The sequence below is a fragment of the Panthera leo genome, chromosome C1 (assembly GCF_018350215.1).
Source record: "Panthera leo isolate Ple1 chromosome C1, P.leo_Ple1_pat1.1, whole genome shotgun sequence".
Taxonomy (NCBI): Eukaryota; Metazoa; Chordata; class Mammalia; order Carnivora; family Felidae; genus Panthera; species Panthera leo.
The window spans coordinates 183,494,212-183,502,154 of record NC_056686.1 but is presented as its reverse complement, the minus strand read 5'-3'; the positions used below and the strand labels follow the sequence as shown (position 1 = coordinate 183,502,154).

The 7,943-nt window shown below is 36.2% G+C and overlaps 1 pseudogene; it reads left to right on the top strand.

Annotated features, from left to right (window-relative positions):
* The first annotated feature begins 4,569 nt into the window (after positions 1–4,569).
* Positions 4,570–4,728, top strand: LOC122229109 (annotated as a pseudogene).
* The last annotated feature ends 3,215 nt before the right edge of the window (positions 4,729–7,943 follow it).

The window sequence follows — 7,943 nt, the reverse complement described above, 5'->3', positions numbered from 1 at the left end:
TGGCTTTGGCCTCACGAACTAATCACATCCCATGGGCCCCACCTCCTAATACCATCACCTCTGGGGTTAGGATGTCAATATATGAATTTGAGGGCAAACACATATTCAGACCATAGCACATATTTCCTTCATTCTTACTATCCCTGTCTTTCTCATCAACTTAATGTCATTTTATAAGTCATATCTCTTGGAAATAGTATTAAAAAACAAAGATAGCTTCCTACATTTGATCTTATGCAAAGAAGTAAGTCTCACCAGTAACCTACCTCTCACCACCATAACCACCATTTACCCAGCTCTTCCCCTTGGTGTAGCATCTTCAGAGTTCAGAAAACAAACCATAGGGTAAAGGAGGGATTCATTGTGGACCTAAGTCAGAAATTATCCCTCAGGATCCTAAGTGCCCAGAATGGGCAAGCAAAGATAGTTTAAGAGTTGGTCAGGGAATGTAATAAGAAACAAGCTGGCCTAGCTTTTACCAGATCCTCTCCCTGGGATCCAAACCAACTACTTAGCATCCCTGGCTACTGACCCTAATATTATGTGAGGAGTACACAGACCAAGGTACTGAAATCTACAACGGAACCTGGGAGTCCATCAACAAGGTTGAAAAGCAGAACCATCAGCGCCAAGGTAATAATACCGTTTTCTGCTCCCTTAGATTCTGGTGTGGCTACCTGCTTGACAGCAATTCTTGCCACACTTTGGGTTTCACAACAACTTCCACATTTTGATATTTATATACTTTCTTAATTGATAAGATATAGCCAGTGGTAAGAAAAACGTAGCTATTAAGGTAATTTTTACAAGCTGGACAATAGATTCAAGGAAAAATACATAGTTTACTGTTCAAATGAATCAGAAATACATCAATTATATTATCCCAACTCAAGCATGAATAGAAGTAAAGGTTGGAGAAAAGTATCTGAATTTTACTGAAGACAAATGTTGCAAAGTTGTTTTAGAAATTCAGTACATCAGATTTAGTGCTCTCAATACTGGATAAAAGAGACCATTTGGAATAATACTTTGTTCTAGTGTAGAGTATGTGAATTGAGTTTCTTCTTTGCTGTGACTGATCCCAAAGCTTTTAAATATAATTGATCAATAATCTGCCTTACTATGATTTATACCTGCTTTCTGTGCCCTATCAAAAATTAATATTAAAATTAAAACACAATCACAAATAAAAAGTATTGTGTTCTGGGGCGCCTGGGTGGCTCAGTCGGTTAAGTGTCCGACTTCGGCACAGATCATGATCTCACAATCCGCGAGTTCAAGCCCCGCGTCGGGCTCTGTGCTGACAGCTCAGAGCCTGGAGCCCGTTTCAGATTCTGTGTCTCCCTCTCTCTCTGCCCCTCCCCTGTTCATGCTCTGTCTCTCTCTGTCTCAAAAATAAATAAATGTTAAAAAAAAACATTTTAAAAAAAATAATAAAAAAAAACTATTGTGTTCTGCTGGATTCCATGTTCTGAAGCAGCAACTAATGGCAATAATAATGTCTTTTATATGAGATTTGGTGAAAAAAAAATAAAAGAACCATATAGGCTTTAAAAGACACTCATATTCTACTTTTTATTACCTTAAAAAAGACTTCAAATTAAGAAATGGAAATTATTTTAAATACTAAATTTAAATAGATACTTTTAGAGGTTTGTACATGTTAAAGTTTTGTTTAACTTTAAAAAGACAATTTGTATAACCCTAAAAAAATCAGCTCATTTTGCTTTTCTCTCAGAGGAAGCAAACAATGCAAGCTCCAAACTTTGAAAATTCCTTTTGAAGTTTTACACTAAAACCAGAAATAACACTGACGCAAAGAGAAACTCAAACGCATTCTAATATAAGAAAGCCATAGTGAATTTATAGAATTTACTTTATTTTTAACCAAATTTACTGCTAAACACATGCACAGAAAATTTTAAAATTCAAATCTTTTTGCAGGTGTGATTGTATGTCTGCAATTTCTTGGTTTAAAAAAAATCTGTTTGAAACAAGCTATTCTTCTAATTAGCAAATTATACTCATGACAGGTGTACCTCATTCCATGGATTGAACAGCTATGTAACTACTTAGCAAGAATCAATCTGTAATTAAAATCCTTCCACTGAAGTGTTAAAAATTCTGAGTGATTCCAGGCATAGGATGCTAAACAAAGGTCATTAGTCCATAAACAGGAATCTAAACCTCTAAGAATCATAGTTTCACTGCTAACAGTGAGGAAAGTGAAGCACACTGTCTTGTCCAAAATGGTGGTCAACGTGAATCAGTCAGAAACAGGAATTCTATTATCCCAACTAAAGCATGAATGGAAGTAGAAGTCAGGGGGATGGCAGAACAAGAATTCAAGTATCCTGACTCCAACTAAAATGCTTTTTTTCTAGACAACGTTCTTCTAATTCTTTTGCAAGTGAAGAATATGGGAGAACAGTGGACATAGAGGCAACTAAACAAAGTGGTATTTTATATGACCTTATTTTAATGTGAGCTCCTGCTAATTTAAATCCCAGATTGACTTTCCTACAGATTAATGCTATTATGCCAAAGTTTTTCAACATAAAGACAATATTAAAAATTATACTCTAAAGAAAAAAACCAAGTTATTGTAAATAACACAATAAGAATCCCAACAAGCAAATTTTACTCTTAAGAATGATGAAGCTATGTAGAATATGCCTCCCCCAAGTAATTCCCTGCGTATGTAAACATGCACATCTGAATCCAAAACCCTGTGCAGCTGTAAAATAAGGCTAGGTTTGCACTTGTTGTCTGTTTGCATGTTTTTCCATCTCCACGCTTTGTGCACCACACCCCATGGACACAGAACATTTGTAGGTGGCATCAAATCAACAGCCAGGTGAGACTGTTCTATAACAGAAGGACCACATGATATTTGAGATATAATTGGGGAAAAACCAATTGCAGTTATTCTCCAAATATCGTCTCTCTTTTTGAAGATATGCCCTGAATTAGTATGTTTTGGATTAAAGCAGTTTTCTTCTTTTTTCTTTTTGGAACTCTCCTTTTTAAAATATTTTCAACGACTTGGAGCACATAATGTCTGTTACAGACAGGAACACCTCAGATTAGTAAAGCTCCTTTCAGTTCTGGTAGGACTTCAACATTTATTGACTGAGAAGACTATTTGGTTAAGCTATTATTTCAAAACCCTAAGGTGTGACAGCAAATAATCCCTTCCAATAGATCACTGCATTTATCAATAAGGAGAACACATGTACTAAGAAGAAAATATGTTTAAGGCTATTGGGTATATTATATTGGGTTCAAGCTTTCTCTTAAAGAGCCTAACTTTTTAAAAATGGAAGAATTATTTAAATCAACTTCTTACAAACAAGAACAAAAATACCTACCATCCAGCGTGGTAAAATAAAGGAACGCTGAAGTACTCACTGTCCCCAACAATTGGTTCTCTCTGTGTCATGCTTGCACTCTCTTTCCTCCCCTCCCCTGCTCTCATTTTTCCTTCATTTTTCCCATACCAAGCTAACATTACCTCTGACAAGTGAGTGATTTGGTAGGAGAAAAATTCAGATTGCTTCTCTGAAACATGAAAACAACCTATTGGCTGGTTGTATTCAATCAATGATTTGTCAATGCAGGGATACATAAACCAAAATGGCTCAAGAAAACTAACCTTACTTGTGACTACTTAGCATAATCAATTCAACCAGAATGATCTAAATGCCTCAGTCTAAGCATTTCACATTGCCCCTCCTGGAATTTTACTTTACTGTAAGTGTATTATGCTATGAAGATTTTTGTTTACATTATGTAAAATTTGTCATGGACAAATACTTAATGCACACCTGAAAGTCCTTCCCAGGTGCATGCAGGTAATAAAATGATATTGTAGACAGTTTCCTTTAATGCCTACCATTTATTGGTGTTACCAATTGATTGGTGTTACCAATCAATTATATTTCTCATTCCTACCTTTGGCAGATACTGCTGGTTGCCTACCTAATGGCAATTTTCCTCTTCTTTCTTGTTAAATGTACCCCAATTTTCTCTTATCAGACAGCCTCATCCTTCATGGTGGTAGGGGTGAAGAGGCGGAATGCTGATTAGTTTAATCTCATCAGGGTAATTCCATTCTCCTGGCTATGGTCAACATAGGCATGGCTACATGACCCAACCACTGACCAATCTGACTTAAGATACTAAGCAAAGTTGTTTTCCTCCCTTCCATGGGGACACATGACAGAAACCCTGTTATGTGTTTGGGCAACACTGATACACAAGAAGGAAATCATTGAATTAGCCAGTCATGAAAGTGCCATCCGCTTTACTTCTTGCATTGTAAGACAATAAAATGCCCTTTATGTTTTAGCCACATTTTAAGATGAGTTTGTTACTTGCAGCCAAAATCATCCTAGTTAATATGCTGCCCTTTAGAACAAGAAAAGAAAAGAGCAGTTGTGGATTCTTCCTTGCCTTAGGTAGGAACTGGGAGTATATAAATAATAAGGAGTACTGAGTGTATGTGAGAATTATGTCAATAATTTCACAAACAAAGAACACATCCATTTAAGTATCTAGGCACATCTTATCGCTTCTCAGCCTTTTGGCTAAGATCAAGTGTAGTATCTGTTCTTATCAGTTTAAGTATCTAGGCACATCTTGACCTAATTGAAATGTATTTTCAAAAGTCTGGAAATAAAGCTTTATTTAGTCCACAGTCTTCTTCAAATGTCTAGGCTATTTAATATGTAGGTTTCATATTTCATAAATTTCATAGAATGTTTCTATCAAACATTGTCTGCAAAGTGACAGGGTAAAGGGAATCTTCATATTTCTAATCATTGATTTTGTACTAAGAAATGTGTCCACCAATTTAAACTATCTCAGGTTTAAAATGCACAAAAGATTAAATCTTTTTAAATAGTCTCAGCATTTTCTCATCTATTTGGAATAGAAGTCACAGGTGTGCTTTGAAGTTTATAAACCATGCCTTGGTACTTTTAAAATAACTTCTGGAAAATGTAAAAAGGAGAAAGTGTGAATCAGCCCATGCTCAGGAAGGTGGGCCATGTTCATCATATTTACTATTATGACATATTAGATTATTTTCTTTCAGTGCTCGAAAGGCACACTTTCCAAAAGAGAAATACAGTTCTTTATATTTGGTTCACATAATCCAGACCTGCAGTGTCAGTGCCTGAAACAAATTACTGTTTATATTAGAAACTTAGTTTAATAAATTAGGTCTGGTCTATGGACTGTCAAAGTCCTTATAGTCTGCAATTCATATATAACAGATGCCTTTTCCATGACTCTTAACTAGAAGTGGCCAACGTGATTGCTTCCTCCTTGCCATTACTACATTTTGTAGGTTTAGTTATCTACTGCCCACAGAGAATTAAAAACAATTTAAAAGGGCATCTGGAATAAAACACTCTAAGGGAAAAAAAATCTTTCCATATGCAATAACTTTCTGTTTAGGTCTGAGAATTATTCAATAATTGGCACTTGTTTAAATAGACCACTCAGGATCAGTTTGGTTTTCCAATTTCAGATTGAGTTACAGAACTATTTTTTTCCAAACTCACTTTTGCAAGTCCTAATTTCCAGCATATTTGTGGCACCACTGTGATTAACAGAGTAGCTAATTTTTGCATGAGAGACAAACACATTTTTCAAAAGTGTTGTAAATAATTCACTAATTTTTCCACAGATTGTTTATAAATTATGGATTTTAGCTTACTTGCCCTAGTTTAGAAAATATACCGGTAAAACAGGAGAGCGAAAAGCAGTAATTTTAGTTGATGAATTTATACAATTTAATTTTCATGAGAAACCTGGGTGCCTCCATCTTTTATGCCACTTTCCTCACTAGTGTCCAAGACTTGGGCCAAGAAGTGAGTGCCTGCCACTTGCAGCATCTCCACCTCTTGCCTTGTTTGCACTCAATACAGGAACAGTTGTTGCATAAAAAGTTAATCATGACACTCATCTATAAGATTAAATAATAAGGCCGCGGAAACTGACATCAACTCACATCAACACTTACAAATTCAGACACATGGACACTTTAACCGCTGGGTTTTTTCCTTTCTAAGCTCCACTTTGGAAAACTGTGCTTCCCTTTGAGTTGTTTGGTCAGCAAACTCAATTCTAGAATTTCTATGCGAAGGATTAATCAAGAATAGTGTATTAGCTCACATCTTGAGAGCTAGACAGAGAAGATGCTCAGTGACATTTTAACACGTATGTCACTATGTTGACATCTCAATAAAGAAAACTATTCTCGGTGTGAAATGGGATGATTTCCTTACACCACCACCATCACCACCAAAAACATCAGGCAAAATTTTTGAAATCTCACAGGTTTCAAGCATTGTCAGTAGATACCGCATCATTTTAAATATAAAAATAGCCCGTTCAAACAATGAAAGGCAGGTGTACAATCATCAGTGCCTTCTTTACCAGCAACACAGTGATTTGTGAATATGTAATCTTATTTTAAATTTCACTCTTGTTCTTCGATCTTTCAAATGATTATAGTTTTCCTGGAGTGAAAATAACTTAAACTTACTAGACTTTTTAATATCTTTACAGCCAAACTGCTACAATTCTCACTTTGCTAATCTGTAATTCTCACAGAAGAACTGGCAGCGTTACCCGGCCTTTAGCAAGGACCCTGAAGTGAAATCACTTAAAACTTCCTCTATTTTAATTTCAAATGATATACTCTGTATATAAACCACGCAAATATGCTCTATCCGATACATTGACATGTACCTGCGATGTTAACATTTCTTCCTGGTACCTTCGGGCTGCGGACACGCGTGCATCGTGGAAGACTGGGCTTACTACAGCGCAAGTACAGAGCTTAGATTTCAGGAGCTCTTTGCTCTCATGCTATTCCTCTGACGGCCCTGGCGTTTTGGGTGATTTGACTAAGAAGCCACAGCTGAGCAGGGCAGCGATGACCTCTGAACCCACGTGCTTGACCTTCAGTCCTGATTGCCCATCAGATCACCTGGGAAGTTTGGCAGAAATAACATTGCAGGCCCACTCTACATTCTTAGCTGATCTGGGGCAGGCCCAAGGCTTCAGTGGTTTTGGTTTTTTTTTTTTTTTTTTGCTTTTTTTCATCTCCTTGGTGATTCTGACATGGTCCAGATTTAGAACCACTGGACCACTGCTCTTTGTGTCACACTTTTATAGTTCACAAAATCAGAATTAAATTTCCAGATTTATCATCACCCTTTCCCAGTCTCTTCTCTGAAAGCAGTTGACAAATGTATTTGAATATTCAGAGAATGAAGCTGAAATTTGAGAAGGAAAAACTTCATTTCGTAAGAACCCGACTGTACAGGACCCCTGAGGAACTAGATTATGGCTAGGCACTCGGGTTTAAATAGACATAAACTAATCACAAGAACACATTAACACTTTCTTTTAGCAAGGAAAGTCAAGGGAGAGAGAACAAGAAGATAAACAAATATTTAGAAAAGATCAATATCTACCTTCCCTTATAAATCTAGGTCTATAATAGAATGAAAAATATCAAATCTAATAACAAAATTAAACATCTGTTCCACACTAATAATAAATTCATGAAACAGATAGAAACTAATATCTTTTATATGTATAGCGATAGTAACACGTTGCCATTTTTTTGCCTAATAAAATTGTAGCTTCGACACATTTTTTTTAATTTAAAATATCCTGTGTCAATGAGAATTTTAGGAAACTAGACACTCTCATACTCTACTGACGATAATGTTAAGTTAATGCCACATTTGCCCCTTGGAGGCTAGGATCGTTAATTGGGACATGGGATGCCCAGTTAGGTGATTAAATATTAATCGTGGATGTGTGTCTGTGAAGGTGTTTCCACAAGAGAAAAACATTTGAGTTGGTGAACTGACTAAAGCAGATGGTCCTCCCCAATCTGAGTAGACTTCATCCAGTCC